This window comes from Culex quinquefasciatus, chromosome 3 (assembly GCF_015732765.1).
Source record: "Culex quinquefasciatus strain JHB chromosome 3, VPISU_Cqui_1.0_pri_paternal, whole genome shotgun sequence".
Lineage (NCBI taxonomy): Eukaryota > Metazoa > Arthropoda > Insecta > Diptera > Culicidae > Culex > Culex quinquefasciatus.
The window spans coordinates 101,939,709-101,957,299 of NC_051863.1; the positions used below are offsets into that span (position 1 = coordinate 101,939,709).

The 17,591-nt window shown below is 44.6% G+C and overlaps 1 long non-coding RNA gene across 2 annotated transcripts; it reads right to left on the bottom strand.

Moving 5' to 3' along the window:
* Positions 1-1,030: 1,030 nt before the first annotated feature.
* Positions 1,031-7,695, bottom strand: LOC119770019. 2 transcript variants are annotated; one of them, XR_005278621.1, is made up of 4 exons: positions 7,385-7,695; positions 7,260-7,319; positions 6,985-7,045; positions 1,031-1,084 (listed from the first exon to the last, which is right to left on the bottom strand). It is a non-coding gene; the product is annotated as an uncharacterized LOC119770019 (long non-coding RNA). The 2 variants fall into 2 exon arrangements; XR_005278620.1 differs by lacking the exons at positions 1,031-1,084; positions 6,985-7,045 and having other exon boundaries at positions 7,157-7,319.
* Positions 7,696-17,591: the final 9,896 nt, after the last annotated feature.

The window sequence follows — 17,591 nt, forward strand, 5'->3', positions numbered from 1 at the left end:
ATATCGTTTCATGCCACCACCGCCCACAACCCGCTGCCCACCGCCCGCCGACCACCGCCCACCGCCCACCGCCCAACGCCCACCGCCCGCCGCCCACCGCCCAACGCCCAACGCCCACCGCCAACCGCCCAACGCCCACCACCCACCAGCAACCGCCCATCGCCAAACGCCGCTCATCTTAGTCAACAACTGCCACCACCGCTCGCCATCAATACCAAATCATAGAATGTAGGTAGTCAGAATATAAGAAATGCACTGCCTTGAAAGAGCTTAGGCTCACTGGCTAGTGCAACAGATTATTGTGGAAGATAAAAGATCAATTGAAAAGAAGGGAGCTCATCCCCAAACTTAAAAAGACAGCCGAGCCTAACTCCAGGTCAATCTTGGAGTAGGTGAATATTCCAGCAAAATGCTGAGAAGTGTGCAATTCGGTCTTTAATATATTAAAAAAAAAATCCGAATCTAGCAGAAATAGTACAATTTCGAACCAATGTTTGTGTACGCTAGTACCATGTTGTAAAATTGGTGTTATTTTCCGTCTCTTTTGTGTCGCTGTTCAAGTGCATTGGGTGATTGGTCATTATCAGAGGGATGCTAAAGACCGCCATCTTGGGTGATTGAGATTGATAACGCGCGCAAACTGCGCACAGTGAAAACCAAAATATTTCTTTTTTTAGTAATTCAATTTTTATTATAAGAATTACTTGTAGTTAAAGTCAAATTACACAGTAGTTAAGTTAAACGTTTCATGTGATAAAAGTAAAACTTTAAATGAGGTCATCGGCCCGATGTGTGCTTAATAATCCCAACTTTAGTAATTTATTTTGCAAATAAATTGATAAAAATCACCTCACAAACATAAACTAACTTTAAAACGTACATTGCGATAAAATTTTACATAAAAACAATAATTACTTTATTTCCATTTTATGCCTGCAGTTTTTGTACTTTTTTTAACAGTGCGCAGTTGCTTTGTTTTGGTTCCGTAACGAACAGCTGTTCTTTTGTGCTGGAGCCGAAGTTGACATTTCCCTTTTGTTCTGGTGCCGAAGTTGACAGCTTGTGTTGGCTACGGGCGAGCTGCCTGTAGTGAGATATAGATGTCACCCCCCTGGTCATTATAATTAAATAATGGCATCAGTAGTGCGGTGCCTGTGTGGACGCGCAGTCCTGTTTTTTCGTGTTATTTTCCGTCTCTTTTGTGTCGCTGTTCGAGTGCATGGGGTGATTGGTCATTATAATTAAATTAGGCATCAGTAGTGCGGTGCCTGTGTGGACGCGCAGTCCTGTTTTTTCGTGTTATTTTCCGTCTCTTTTGTGTCGCTGTTCGAGTGCATGGGGTGATTGGTCATTATAATTAAATAATGGCATCAGTAGTGCGGTGCCTGTGTGGACGCGCAGTCCTGTTTTTTCGTGTTATTTTCCGTCTCTTTTGTGTCGCTGTTCGAGTGCATGGAGTGATTGGTCATTATAATTAAATAATGGCATCAGTAGTGCGGTGCCTGTGTGGACGCGCAGTCCTGTTTTTTCGTGTTATTTTCCGTCTCTTTTGTGTCGCTGTTCGAGTGCATGGAGTGATTGGTCATTATAATTAAATAATGGCATCAGTAGTGCGGTGCCTGTGTGGACGCGCAGTCCTGTTTTTTCGTGTTATTTTCCGTCTCTTTTGTGTCGCTGTTCAAGTGCATTGGGTGATTGGTCATTATAATTAAATAATGGCATCAGTAGTGCGGTGCCTGTGTGGACGCGCAGTCCTGTTTTTTCGTGTTATTTTCCGTCTCTTTTGTGTCGCTGTTCGAGTGCATGGAGTGATTGGTCATTATAATTAAATTAGGCATCAGTAGTGCGGTGCCTGTGTGGACGCGCAGTCCTGTTTTTTCGTGTTATTTTCCGTCTCTTTTGTGTCGCTGTTCGAGTGCATGGGGTGATTGGTCATTATAATTAAATTAGGCATCAGTAGTGCGGTGCCTGTGTGGACGCGCAGTCCTGTTTTTTCGTGTTATTTTCCGTCTCTTTTGTGTCGCTGTTCGAGTGCATGGAGTGATTGGTCATTATAATTAAATAATGGCATCAGTAGTGCGGTGCCTGTGTGGACGCGCAGTCCTGTTTTTTCGTGTTATTTTCCGTCTCTTTTGTGTCGCTGTTCGAGTGCATGGGGTGATTGGTCATTATAATTAAATTAGGCATCAGTAGTGCGGTGCCTGTGTGGACGCGCAGTCCTGTTTTTCGTGTTATTTTCCGTCTCTTTTGTTTCGCTGTTCGAGTGCATGGAGTGATTGGTCATTATAATTAAATAATGGCATCAGTAGTGCGGTGCCTGTGTGGACGCGCAGTCCTGTTTTTTCGTGTTATTTTCCGTCTCTTTTGTGTCGCTGTTCGAGTGCATGGAGTGATTGGTCATTATAATTAAATAATGGCATCAGTAGTGCGGTGCCTGTGTGGACGCGCAGTCCTGTTTTTCGTGTTATTTTCCGTCTCTTTTGTGTCGCTGTTCGAGTGCATGGGGTGATTGGTCATTATAATTAAATAATGGCATCAGTAGTGCGGTGCCTGTGTGGACGCGCAGTCCTGTTTTTTCGTGTTATTTTCCGTCTCTTTTGTGTCGCTGTTCGAGTGCATGGAGTGATTGGTCATTATAATTAAATAATGGCATCAGTAGTGCGGTGCCTGTGTGGACGCGCAGTCCTGTTTTTCGTGTTATTTTCCGTCTCTTTTGTGTCGCTGTTCGAGTGCATGGAGTGATTGGTCATTATAATTAAATAATGGCATCAGTAGTGCGGTGCCTGTGTGGACGCGCAGTCCTGTTTTTTCGTGTTATTTTCCGTCTCTTTTGTGTCGCTGTTCGAGTGCATTGGGTGATTGGTCATTATAATTAAATAATGGCATCAGTAGTGCGGTGCCTGTGTGGACGCGCAGTCCTGTTTTTCGTGTTATTTTCCGTCTCTTTTGTGTCGCTGTTCGAGTGCATGGAGTGATTGGTCATTATAATTAAATTAGGCATCAGTAGTGCGGTGCCTGTGTGGACGCGCAGTCCTGTTTTTTCGTGTTATTTTCCGTCTCTTTTGTGTCGCTGTTCGAGTGCATGGGGTGATTGGTCATTATAATTAAATTAGGCATCAGTAGTGCGGTGCCTGTGTGGACGCGCAGTCCTGTTTTTTCGTGTTATTTTCCGTCTCTTTTGTGTCGCTGTTCGAGTGCATGGAGTGATTGGTCATTATAATTAAATAATGGCATCAGTAGTGCGGTGCCTGTGTGGACGCGCAGTCCTGTTTTTTCGTGTTATTTTCCGTCTCTTTTGTGTCGCTGTTCGAGTGCATGGGGTGATTGGTCATTATAATTAAATTAGGCATCAGTAGTGCGGTGCCTGTGTGGACGCGCAGTCCTGTTTTTTCGTGTTATTTTCCGTCTCTTTTGTTTCGCTGTTCGAGTGCATGGAGTGATTGGTCATTATAATTAAATAATGGCATCAGTAGTGCGGTGCCTGTGTGGACGCGCAGTCCTGTTTTTTCGTGTTATTTTCCGTCTCTTTTGTGTCGCTGTTCGAGTGCATGGAGTGATTGGTCATTATAATTAAATAATGGCATCAGTAGTGCGGTGCCTGTGTGGACGCGCAGTCCTGTTTTTTCGTGTTATTTTCCGTCTCTTTTGTGTCGCTGTTCGAGTGCATGGAGTGATTGGTCATTATAATTAAATAATGGCATCAGTAGTGCGGTGCCTGTGTGGACGCGCAGTCCTGTTTTTTCGTGTTATTTTCCGTCTCTTTTGTGTCGCTGTTCGAGTGCATGGAGTGATTGGTCATTATAATTAAATAATGGCATCAGTAGTGCGGTGCCTGTGTGGACGCGCAGTCCTGTTTTTTCGTGTTATTTTCCGTCTCTTTTGTGTCGCTGTTCGAGTGCATGGGGTGATTGGTCATTATAATTAAATTAGGCATCAGTAGTGCGGTGCCTGTGTGGACGCGCAGTCCTGTTTTTTCGTGTTATTTTCCGTCTCTTTTGTGTCGCTGTTCGAGTGCATGGGGTGATTGGTCATTATAATTAAATTAGGCATCAGTAGTGCGGTGTCTGTGTGGACGCGCAGTCCTGTTTTTTCGTGTTATTTTCCGTCTCTTTTGTGTCGCTGTTCGAGTGCATGGAGTGATTGGTCATTATAATTAAATAATGGCATCAGTAGTGCGGTGCCTGTGTGGACGCGCAGTCCTGTTTTTGCGTGTTATTTTCCGTCTCTTTTGTGTCGCTGTTCGAGTGCATGGAGTGATTGGTCATTATAATTAAATAATGGCATCAGTAGTGCGGTGCCTGTGTGGACGCGCAGTCCTGTTTTTTCGTGTTATTTTCCGTCTCTTTTGTGTCGCTGTTCAAGTGCATTGGGTGATTGGTCATTATAATTAAATTAGGCATCAGTAGTGCGGTGCCTGTGTGGACGCGCAGTCCTGTTTTTTCGTGTTATTTTCCGTCTCTTTTGTTTCGCTGTTCGAGTGCATGGAGTGATTGGTCATTATAATTAAATAATGGCATCAGTAGTGCGGTGCCTGTGTGGACGCGCAGTCCTGTTTTTTCGTGTTATTTTCCGTCTCTTTTGTGTCGCTGTTCGAGTGCATGGGGTGATTGGTCATTATAATTAAATAATGGCATCAGTAGTGCGGTGCCTGTGTGGACGCGCAGTCCTGTTTTTTTCGTGTTATTTTCCGTCTCTTTTGTGTCGCTGTTCGAGTGCATGGAGTGATTGGTCATTATAATTAAATAATGGCATCAGTAGTGCGGTGCCTGTGTGGACGCGCAGTCCTGTTTTTTCGTGTTATTTTCCGTCTCTTTTGTGTCGCTGTTCGAGTGCATGGGGTGATTGGTCATTATAATTAAATAAGGCATCAGTAGTGCGGTGCCTGTGTGGACGCGCAGTCCTGTTTTTCGTGTTATTTTCCGTCTCTTTTGTGTCGCTGTTCGAGTGCATGGGTGATTGGTCATTATAATTAAATAATGGCATCAGTAGTGCGGTGCCTGTGTGGACGCGCAGTCCTGTTTTTCGTGTTATTTTCCGTCTCTTTTGTGTCGCTGTTCGAGTGCATGGAGTGATTGGTCATTATAATTAAATAATGGCATCAGTAGTGCGGTGCCTGTGTGGACGCGCAGTCCTGTTTTTGCGTGTTATTTTCCGTCTCTTTTGTGTCGCTGTTCGAGTGCATGGGGTGATTGGTCATTATAATTAAATTAGGCATCAGTAGTGCGGTGCCTGTGTGGACGCGCAGTCCTGTTTTTCGTGTTATTTTCCGTCTCTTTTGTGTCGCTGTTCGAGTGCATGGAGTGATTGGTCATTATAATTAAATAATGGCATCAGTAGTGCGGTGCCTGTGTGGACGCGCAGTCCTGTTTTTGCGTGTTATTTTCCGTCTCTTTTGTGTCGCTGTTCGAGTGCATGGGGTGATTGGTCATTATAATTAAATAATGGCATCAGTAGTGCGGTGCCTGTGTGGACGCGCAGTCCTGTTTTTTCGTGTTATTTTCCGTCTCTTTTGTGTCGCTGTTCGAGTGCATGGAGTGATTGGTCATTATAATTAAATAATGGCATCAGTAGTGCGGTGCCTGTGTGGACGCGCAGTCCTGTTTTTTCGTGTTATTTTCCGTCTCTTTTGTGTCGCTGTTCGAGTGCATGGGGTGATTGGTCATTATAATTAAATAATGGCATCAGTAGTGCGGTGCCTGTGTGGACGCGCAGTCCTGTTTTTCGTGTTATTTTCCGTCTCTTTTGTGTCGCTGTTCGAGTGCATGGGGTGATTGGTCATTATAATTAAATAATGGCATCAGTAGTGCGGTGCCTGTGTGGACGCGCAGTCCTGTTTTTTCGTGTTATTTTCCGTCTCTTTTGTGTCGCTGTTCGAGTGCATGGGGTGATTGGTCATTATAATTAAATAATGGCATCAGTAGTGCGGTGCCTGTGTGGACGCGCAGTCCTGTTTTTGCGTGTTATTTTCCGTCTCTTTTGTGTCGCTGTTCGAGTGCATGGGGTGATTGGTCATTATAATTAAATAATGGCATCAGTAGTGCGGTGCCTGTGTGGACGCGCAGTCCTGTTTTTCGTGTTATTTTCCGTCTCTTTTGTGTCGCTGTTCGAGTGCATGGGTGATTGGTCATTATAATTAAATAATGGCATCAGTAGTGCGGTGCCTGTGTGGACGCGCAGTCCTGTTTTTCGTGTTATTTTCCGTCTCTTTTGTGTCGCTGTTCGAGTGCATGGAGTGATTGGTCATTATAATTAAATAATGGCATCAGTAGTGCGGTGCCTGTGTGGACGCGCAGTCCTGTTTTTCGTGTTATTTTCCGTCTCTTTTGTGTCGCTGTTCGAGTGCATGGGGTGATTGGTCATTATAATTAAATTAGGCATCAGTAGTGCGGTGCCTGTGTGGACGCGCAGTCCTGTTTTTTCGTGTTATTTTCCGTCTCTTTTGTGTCGCTGTTCGAGTGCATGGGGTGATTGGTCATTATAATTAAATAATGGCATCAGTAGTGCGGTGCCTGTGTGGACGCGCAGTCCTGTTTTTTCGTGTTATTTTCCGTCTCTTTTGTGTCGCTGTTCGAGTGCATGGGGTGATTGGTCATTATAATTAAATAATGGCATCAGTAGTGCGGTGCCTGTGTGGACGCGCAGTCCTGTTTTTTCGTGTTATTTTCCGTCTCTTTTGTGTCGCTGTTCGAGTGCATGGGGTGATTGGTCATTATAATTAAATAATGGCATCAGTAGTGCGGTGTCTGTGTGGACGCGCAGTCCTGTTTTTTCGTGTTATTTTCCGTCTCTTTTGTGTCGCTGTTCGAGTGCATTGGGTGATTGGTCATTATAATTAAATAATGGCATCAGTAGTGCGGTGCCTGTGTGGACGCGCAGTCCTGTTTTTTTCGTGTTATTTTCCGTCTCTTTTGTGTCGCTGTTCGAGTGCATGGTCATTATAATTAAATAATGGCATCTGTTCCGACGCGGCGCAACAAATATTACCGCGAAAGGTCCCCCGGCGGGATGGCGACCGGAGCAAAGCTTGCTGCGGTGCAGTTGACATCTGCATGAAGAAACGTAGAATAGAAGGATAAGAGAAGAGGTTTGTTTACCAACAAAGTGAAAGTGGTGCGAACGGAAGAGGTTGATTTTGTGCGTTGGAGAAAAACGGCTGCGTTGTTCAAATTTATATTATCTTTGTGCAACTGCACTAGTAAGTGAGCGATGAAGAAATTACGATCTAAAACTAATCCTAAACTTAAATTATATAGGAATACCAAAGGAGAACTGCTCTTCTTCTCAACTGCTCTGCAAAAGGGCCCAAATTTGTAGGTTACCTGTGCGTGAGTAATACAGAAACTTAAAAATAGTGAAAAGAATACATTTAGTTAAAATTACTTACCATTTATAGTTGCCCGCAAGTCCGGCGAGAATTGTCATTGGGTTTTGAAGTCAGAGTTGTACTAGGGTGACCGATGTAAGAGCAACCTTACCAGCGTGAGTATTAGGCAGGTTTTAAGGTTTTGTAACGCGTGTTAGTAACTTTGCTCCCACACCGGTCGTAGCCAAATGCGTTGCTAAACTAAAACGTAACGCCCCGGTTGGGAGCGAGTTACCAAATCTAGCAACGCGCTAGCAACGCAGCTAAAACTTTGAACTGTCAAAGTTCGTACCAAGCTGACGTAGCTTCTGTGTTTGTTTATGTTTTTTCGTTTTTCGTCGGTGGTTCTGGGTTGCAAATTCCGTCGCGAAATAGTGTTGTGGATTTAACAACAGTTTTGGCTAGTGTAATTTGGAACGAAGATTTTTTCCCGGGGGCAGTTTTGTACGGGAAGCCTGAGATAAACCCGGTCCGGATTTGATCCGACATTGCTCGCGCCACTGCTGCAGTTGTTCCGGAACCGGTCGCAGTGGATTCAACAGCGTGTTCCCATCCTGCAGGACACCTCCGTGATTTGCGCCTGGACGGAACGCCGGAATAGGGCACGTAGGCCGACGAGAACATCTGGTGGCATCGCAAACAGCGAGGTACAGGCCGTAAAGTTAGAGTTTGCTCCGACTGAAGCAAATTCGCGATGGATTCGAATGCCATCTTGGACACGAAACGTAAGTTTGTTTACTTTTTCCTCCATGTTTGGGAGCCAGTAGGAGAACCGGTAAAAAACGATTGTAATTGAGTCGGATGAAAAGGCGACCCTTCCGAAAGAGGAAGGAAGAAATTTGGACCAGAAATTTAGGTTATTGAAACGGAACAAAATTTTGTTTGCGCATCCGAAAAATCGTCAAAGAAGAATCGTTTCTCTGTACCAAACCAGTGCATCGTGCTGAAAAATGAAATCATTTCCGGATGGTCGTCTCAATCAGAAGAAATCCCCGACGAAGGAACTGACCGTGCATATGTTCCAGCTGGAATCGCAAGCGTTTGACGAATGGGAGAATTGCGGGATGAGGAATCGGTTTTGCTTCCGGTGATGTTTTTTCCAAGCTATCAAGAAGCTGTTGATCTCAACTGCAGTAGTTAAAACGCCGCTGAGATCACCCGAGGCCCATGTGATAGTAAATAACAGTACGTGCTCGCAGTACATCCTTCTCGAGACCCACGTGAACCTACTTGAAGAGTTCGTGGACAGACAGCTGGCACGGAAGATGCTCGACGTTGAGATCAATCTACATCCTAGCTGAAATCCACTACGATCGATCCGGGTCCAGTTGGCCAACATTTGTGGAGAGCATGGGTTCGTCGAAACCAGGGGCTTGCTCCTGGTCAAGCACCTGTTTGCGAAAAACCACGGAATTAAGGACCTGTACGTTGAGTGGCAGAGTTTAAAATAACCTGATGGCGATTATCGAGCGGTACAGCCTGGGATCCACAAAATCTCAATATTTGTCAGAGGCGAATACCTGTTCGAAATAAATTCCTCTATGAATACAAAACAAGAAAAACAAATTGAAAAAAAAAAAATATTGGGTTAAAGATTAAAAAGTTGATAGTTGATCCATCGAAAAAATGTTGTCTTGTCAAAAAAAAATTGCATTAAAATAAAAAAGTGATCAGAAATGGTTTTTAATCGTGTTTTATACCGTTGTACATAAAAATTTGCATAGGGTTTAGTACCGAATTTTGAGGTAATGATGCAGTTTGGTTCAAAACCATGTAAACTATCAGACAAACCAATAAAATGTAGTACAGTCGACTCTCTGGCTGTCGATCTTCTCGATATCAATAATGCTCCATGTACACCCAAACGAAATATATATCTCAAAATGAATTTGCTGCAGAAAATGTTATATTTTATTACATTTTTGCAGCAAATATAGATCATTTTTGCCCGCGTGTAAACACGTCAGCGATCTGCAGTTCTCACCAACACATAGAATGCTGGAGCGTCCCCGAGCAACACTCTAGAGAACATTATGTTTGCGCTCTGTCCCTCACCGTTCATCAAGCGTCCATGGCGCGGTGGTAGCGTGTCGGATCAGCAACCTAGAAGTTGATGGTTCAATCCTCGTTCTGTTAAGATTTTTTTTCTGCAATACAATCAATCTGCCGTCGGTAATGTCGATAATTGTCGGTAACGGGCAAAAATGTCATACCCCTATATCGCAAAAAATGCATGAGGACAGATTTCATGCAGATGCTGATATACTTTCATGCCGCCATGTATCACAATCATGCGACCGCCGGTTGGGTGTACCGATGAATTCTTCAGTCCCTTCAAACTACATACTTCGATTGTCTTTATTCCTCGATATTTTCTCTTGCTTGAAGGATCTCTTCCTCGACGGTCCCTTGGATTCTATTTGCTTTAAATATCTATTCCGGTTGTCAATAATTTCACTTTCTCATGGCTTGCATAGACACTTTTCTTTGAGAAACGAAGCTTTGAAGGGTGTTTGACATTTATTTGTTTTTGTTTGCTGGACGTTGCCATGATTCTCTCCTACAGCTGGTCAGCAAGAAAAAACAAATATCAATCGAGTCTTCATTTTGCATCGTTCTGTAAACTGATGCTTCTTTTCCTCGACGGTCCCTTGGATATTGACAACCAGAGAGTCGACTGTAGTTAAATCCACTTTTTCGTGAAATTCTAACACGTAGCATTATGGGCGGGACAACTTGGACACGCGTTTTTCTCGGCTTGCTGTTTTTATATATGGGACAGACACGATTAGAGCGGCAGTACACTAATGGTACGTTCGTTTGAACAGCCGATGCGGCACTGAGTGCCGCACTCGTCGGTGTTAGTTTTGGTTCAATCGAACGTCATTTGTCAAACGAACGTACCATAAGCCAGAGATGGTGAAGAAAAGCCCCAAGAAATCGTTCTCTCTCCTTTGTTCTGTTGTTCGTAAAGTCATTTTTTGACCCCTTTTCCTGGGAGGTGCGTATTGGGCCTGAAGTAGAGAGGGGCAAAGGTACACACCTAATGACATTCATTCTGTAACCGGTAACCATAGACTTTTCCGGCCTATTTACCAAAAGGTACCCCTATCACTTGCCTACAAAACGTATTACCAAAATTGACCAAAATACACGGAGTCCTAGGTTCGAGTAGAAACTCGCAATAGAGACCACAAAAGACCTGAAAATCGTTAAAGTTAATAGCTAGATTAATAGCTTGTTTTGTTTCGTGTATCGTGTTCAGGTTCAGTTTTCAACCTGGAGAGTGGTCAGGTCAATCATGGACCTCCCAATATTGATATTGTTGGATATGGGATTCTTGAGGATCCCTATCCACAGAACACCACTACAGCTGGACTCACTGGTGATATTTGCCTATCACCATATTGACGTCAACACAGCTCGTCAGATGGCCATCGACTTCTCCCGCGAGAACACGTCTTGTTTTATTTATGTTTGTTATTGTCAGAATAAATGTAGTTTTAATTCGTTGCGTGTTAATCGTGTGTTTTATTACCCCTCCGAAAGGGCTAATACCCGGGATCCAACAGATATTCTTGTTAATTTTTCAAAACTTTGAAGTTTGGTACCAATCATATCCGGTGGGCCACAATCCCGGAATTGTCCCTCCTCGGAAACTTCCCCGGGGGCACCGAGACAATCTGGAGAGTGGTCAGGGCACTCATGGACCTCAAAATGTCATAGTCGTGTTTATCTTTGAAAATCATGAAGTTTTATACCCATCATGCCCGATGGACCACAATTCCGGAAATGTCCCTCCTCCGGAACATCCCTGGGGGTCACCGGGACAACCTGGAGAGTGGTCAGGGCACTCGAAACTATTGGCACTACGCCCCCCGGGGCATGGCCTTCCTCTAACGTGGGATTTCTGCTCCAGCGCCTCTGACGAGACAGGAGAAACCGGGACCGACGTTTTACTTCACCATCCGATAGAAGCTCAGTGGATAAGGCGGGAATCGAACCCGCGTCTCATAGCATCATCGGGATCGGCAGCCGAAGCCGCTACCCCTGCGCCACGAGACCTCAAAATGTCATAGTCGTGTTTATCTTTGAAAATCATGAAGTTTGATATCCATCATGCCCGGTGGACCACAATTCCGAAATTGTCCCTTCACCGGAACATCCCTGGGGGTCACCGGGACAATCTGGAGAGTGGTCAGGGCACTCATGGACCTCAAAATGTCATAATCGTGTTTATCTTTGAAAATCATGAAGTTTGATACCCATCATGCCCGATGGACCACAATTCCGGAAATGTCCCTCCTCCGGAACATCCCTGGGGGTCACCGGGACAACCTGGAGAGTGGTCAGGGCACTCATGGACCTCAAAATGTCATAGTCGTGTTGATCTTTGAAAATCATGAAGTTTGATACCCATTATGCCCGGTGGACCACAATTCCGGAATTGTCCTTCCTCCGGAACATCCCTGGGGGTCACCGGGACAACTTGGAGAGTGGTCAGGTAACTCATGGACCTCGTGTTTATCTTTGAAATGATGATAGCTCGAATTAAAGTTATTATATTTTCTTCAAACAAGATTTCGAAACTTTTTCATCAAACTGCCGAACAAATAGTTCAGCAACCACCGGTAAGGTTGCCGGGTAGTAAATTGCTAACCCAATTTGACAACGACCGGTGTGAGACCGAGTGACTAAACTAAAATAGAAGCGTTACGGGTTAATAGAATAGCAACAATTTCCGCAACGCACCGGTAATGATGCTCTAGAGATGATGCTCTTAGAGCATCATTACCGGTGCGTTGCGGAAATTGTTGCTATTCTATTAACCCGTAACGCTTCTATTTTAGTTTAGTCACTCGGTCTCACACCGGTCGTTGTCAAATTGGGTTAGCAATTTACTACCCGGCAACCTTACCGGTGGTTGCTGAACTATTTGTTCGGCAGTTTGATGAAAAAGTTTCGAAATCTTGTTTGAAGAAAATATAATAACTTTAATTCGAGCTATCATCATTTCAAAGATAAACACGAGGTCCATGAGTTACCTGACCACTCTCCAAGATGTTCCGGGAAGGACAATTCCGGAATTGTGGTCCACCGGGCATAATGGGTATCAAACTTCATGATTTTCAAAGATCAACACGACTATGACATTTTGAGGTCCATGAGTGCCTGACCACTCTCCAGGTTGTCCCGGTGACCCCAGGGAGGAGGAGGGACATTTCGGAATTGTGGTCCATCGGGCATGATGGGTATCAAACTTCATGATTTTCAAAGATAAACACGATTATGACATTTTGAGGTCCATGAGTGCCCTGACCACTCTCCAGATTGTCCCGGTGACAGATGTTGGTGAAGGGACAATTTCGGAATTGTGGTCCACCGGGCATGATGGATATCAAACTTCATGATTTTCAAAGATAAACACGACTATGACATTTTGAGGTCTCGTGGCGCAAGCGGCGGCTGCCGATCCCGATGATGCCCGGGTTCCCGCCTTATCCACTGAGCTTCTATCGGATGGTGAAGTAAAACGTCGGTCCCGGTTTCTCCTGTCTCGTCAGAGGCGCTGGAGCAGAAATCCCACGTTAGAGAAGGCCATGCCCCGGGGCGTAGTGCCAATAGTTTCGAGTGCCCTGACCTCTCCAGGTTGTCCCGGTGACCCCAGATGTTCCGGAGGAGGGACATTTCCGGAATTGTGGTCCATCGGGCATGATGGGTATAAAACTTCATGATTTTCAAAGATAAACACGACTATGACATTTTGAGGTCCATGAGTGCCCTGACCACTCTCCAGATTGTCTCGGTGCCCCCGGGGAAGTTTCCGAGGAGGGACAATTCCGGGATTGTGGCCCACCGGATATGATTGGTACCAAACTTCAAAGTTTTGAAAAATTAACAAGAATATCTGTTGGATCCCGGTATTAGCCCTTTCGAGAGGGTAATAAAACACACGATTAACACGCAACGAATTAAAACTACATTTATTCTGACAATAACAAACATAAATAAAACAAGACGTGTTCTCGCGGAGAAGTCGATGGCCATCTGACGAGCTGTGTTGACGTCAATATGGTGATAGGCAAATATCACCAGTGAGTCCAGCTGTAGTGGTGTTCTGTGGATAATCCTCAAGAATCCCATATCCAACAATATCAATATTGGGAGGTCCATGATTGACCTGACCACTCTCCAGGTTGAAAACTGAACCTGAACACGATACACGAAACAAAACAAGCTATTAATCTAGCTATTAACTTTAACGATTTTCAGGTCTTTGTGGTCTCTATTGCGAGTTTCTGAACCTAGGACTCCGTGTATTTTGGTCAATTTTGGTAATACGTTTTTTGTAGGCTTTTGGTAAATAGGCCGGAAAAGTCTATGGTTACCGGTTACAGAATGAATGTCATTAGGTGTGTACCTTTGCCCTCTCTACTTCAGGCCCAATACGCACCTCCCAGGAAAAGGGGTCAAAAATGACTTTACGAACAACAGAACGATTTCTTGGGGCTTTTCTTCACCATCTCTGGCTTATGGTACGTTCGTTTGACAAATGACGTTCGATTGAACCAAAACTAACACCGACGAGTGCGGCACTCAGTGCCGCATCGGCTGTTCAAACGAACGTACCATTAGTGTACTGCCGCTCTAATCGTGTCTGTCCCATATATAAAAACAGCAAGCCGAGAAAAACGCGTGTCCAAGTTGTCCCGCCCATAATGCTACGTGTTAGAATTTCACGAAAAAGTGGATTTAACTACAGTCGACTCTCTGGTTGTCAATATCCAAGGGACCGTCGAGGAAAAGAAGCATCAGTTTACAGAACGATGCAAAATGAAGACTCGATTGATATTTGTTTTTTCTTGCTGACCAGCTGTAGGAGAGAATCATGGCAACGTCCAGCAAACAAAAACAAATAAATGTCAAACACCCTTCAAAGCTTCGTTTCTCAAAGAAAAGTGTCTATGCAAGCCATGAGAAAGTGAAATTATTGACAACCGGAATAGATATTTAAAGCAAATAGAATCCAAGGGACCGTCGAGGAAGAGATCCTTCAAGCAAGAGAAAATATCGAGGAATAAAGACAATCGAAGTATGTAGTTTGAAGGGACTGAAGAATTCATCGGTACACAACCGGCGGTCGCATGATTGTGATACATGGCGGCATGAAAGTATATCAGCATCTGCATGAAATCTGTCCTCATGCATTTTTTGCGATATAGGGGTATGACATTTTTGCCCGTTACCGACAATTATCGACATTACCGACGGCAGATTGATTGTATTGCAGAAAAAAAATCTTAACAGAACGAGGATTGAACCATCAACTTCTAGGTTGCTGATCCGACACGCTACCACCGCGCCATGGACGCTTGATGAACGGTGAGGGACAGAGCGCAAACATAATGTTCTCTCTAGAGTGTTGCTCGGGGACGCTCCAGCATTCTATGTGTTGGTGAGAACTGCAGATCGCTGACGTGTTTACACGCGGGCAAAAATGATCTATGGGCTTGCTGCAAAAAATGTAATAAAATATAACATTTTCTGCAGCAAATTCATTTTGAGATATATATTTCGTTTGGGTGTACATGGAGCATTATTGATATCGAGAAGATCGACAGCCAGAGAGTCGACTGTACTACATTTTATTGGTTTGTCTGATAGTTTACATGGTTTTGAACCAAACTGCATCATTACCTCAAAATTCGGTACTAAACCCTATGCAAATTTTTATGTACAACGGTATAAAACACGATTAAAAACCATTTCTGATCACTTTTTTATTTTAATGCAATTTTTTTTTGACAAGACAACATTTTTTCGATGGATCAACTATCAACTTTTTAATCTTTAACCCAATATTTTTTCAATTTGTTTTTCTTGTTTTGTATTCATAGAGGAATTTATTTCGAACAGGTATTCGCCTCTGACAAATATTGAGATTTTGTGGATCCCAGGCTGTACCGCTCGATAATCGCCATCAGGTTATTTTAAACTCTGCCACTCAACGTACAGGTCCTTAATTCCGTGGTTTTTCGCAAACAGGTGCTTGACCAGGAGCAAGCCCCTGGTTTCGACGAACCCATGCTCTCCACAAATGTTGGCCAACTGGACCCGGATCGATCGTAGTGGATTTCAGCTAGGATGTAGATTGATCTCAACGTCGAGCATCTTCCGTGCCAGCTGTCTGTCCACGAACTCTTCAAGTAGGTTCACGTGGGTCTCGAGAAGGATGTACTGCGAGCACGTACTGTTATTTACTATCACATGGGCCTCGGGTGATCTCAGCGGCGTTTTAACTACTGCAGTTGAGATCAACAGCTTCTTGATAGCTTGGAAAAAACATCACCGGAAGCAAAACCGATTCCTCATCCCGCAATTCTCCCATTCGTCAAACGCTTGCGATTCCAGCTGGAACATATGCACGGTCAGTTCCTTCGTCGGGGATTTCTTCTGATTGAGACGACCATCCGGAAATGATTTCATTTTTCAGCACGATGCACTGGTTTGGTACAGAGAAACGATTCTTCTTTGACGATTTTTCGGATGCGCAAACAAAATTTTGTTCCGTTTCAATAACCTAAATTTCTGGTCCAAATTTCTTCCTTCCTCTTTCGGAAGGGTCGCCTTTTCATCCGACTCAATTACAATCGTTTTTTACCGGTTCTCCTACTGGCTCCCAAACATGGAGGAAAAAGTAAACAAACTTACGTTTCGTGTCCAAGATGGCATTCGAATCCATCGCGAATTTGCTTCAGTCGGAGCAAACTCTAACTTTACGGCCTGTACCTCGCTGTTTGCGATGCCACCAGATGTTCTCGTCGGCCTACGTGCCCTATTCCGGCGTTCCGTCCAGGCGCAAATCACGGAGGTGTCCTGCAGGATGGGAACACGCTGTTGAATCCACTGCGACCGGTTCCGGAACAACTGCAGCAGTGGCGCGAGCAATGTCGGATCAAATCCGGACCGGGTTTATCTCAGGCTTCCCGTACAAAACTGCCCCCGGGAAAAAATCTTCGTTCCAAATTACACTAGCCAAAACTGTTGTTAAATCCACAACACTATTTCGCGACGGAATTTGCAACCCAGAACCACCGACGAAAAACGAAAAAACATAAACAAACACAGAAGCTACGTCAGCTTGGTACGAACTTTGACAGTTCTAAGTTTTAGCTGCTTTGCTAGCAATGTCCGTATATTGAACAGGTCCGGCTGAAAACGCCTCGGTATAGTATTAGTAAGCAAAAAAGTGTCAACATTCGCGATGCCTCAGGTGATGACGTCATACCGCTCTCGCTTCTACAGGATGGTATATAAAATTTATTGAAAATGTACTTTAAATTAACATTTATGAACCAATAAATATTTTTTACGTTTCAACAGATGAAATAATGATCATGTTTTGCATAAAATCAAATATTGCAACAGAAAAGAAAGAATACACTAAGCATTTCTGAATGTAAAGCTCTTAACCACTTGTAGCTTAGAGCAGAATCGATTTTTCACGCCATTCCATGGGGGTAGTACCGTCAACTAGGACGAATCGGGACTGCAGTCTGAATAGGGACAGCGCTTATAAACGACAGCTACACCAGCAGGGCTTCCTGACCCTTCACCCGTTCCTCGGAGGCACCGAATCTGGAATCCTCGCTGCTGATTGAGCTCATGTTGGTCTAGTACGGCAACAAGTCCGAGCTGGAGTTTGCCATTCACCCAGAGCCCCCTAGATCTTGCCCGCTAAACGTCGATCTGAAGATCGCTGAATACCTTCTCCGCTGCTATCAAAACTAAACGCACGATCAAGTTCGTCAGCTGATCCCCTACCGGATTCGAGATCGGTACCAACTACATTTTCCTAAACGTCGTCACGGGTAGAGACCTCGTCAGGGTGCAACATGTTGTTCAACACGACCGCAAGTTTGATGGCCTCGCCGGTGTTGACAACTTCTCCAGCAAGACCGGTGCCAGCACGCACGTGTCGTGTTCTAAGATCTGGTACCGACTGTTGTGGAAAAGGTCACCACGGTCGGCACCGGAACGAACCATTAGCTGTCCCACCAGAGCAGCTGATTGAAGACAAAGAGGATGCCTTCGACAACGACGTCGTGTTGGTCCGCCTCCGCAAACTGGCCGGCCAGTGCACCGATCCGGAATGATTTCTGATCTCCAAATCATTCCATTCGGTGGCACCGAATCTGGATTAACCTCGCTGCCGATGGAGCGTCTG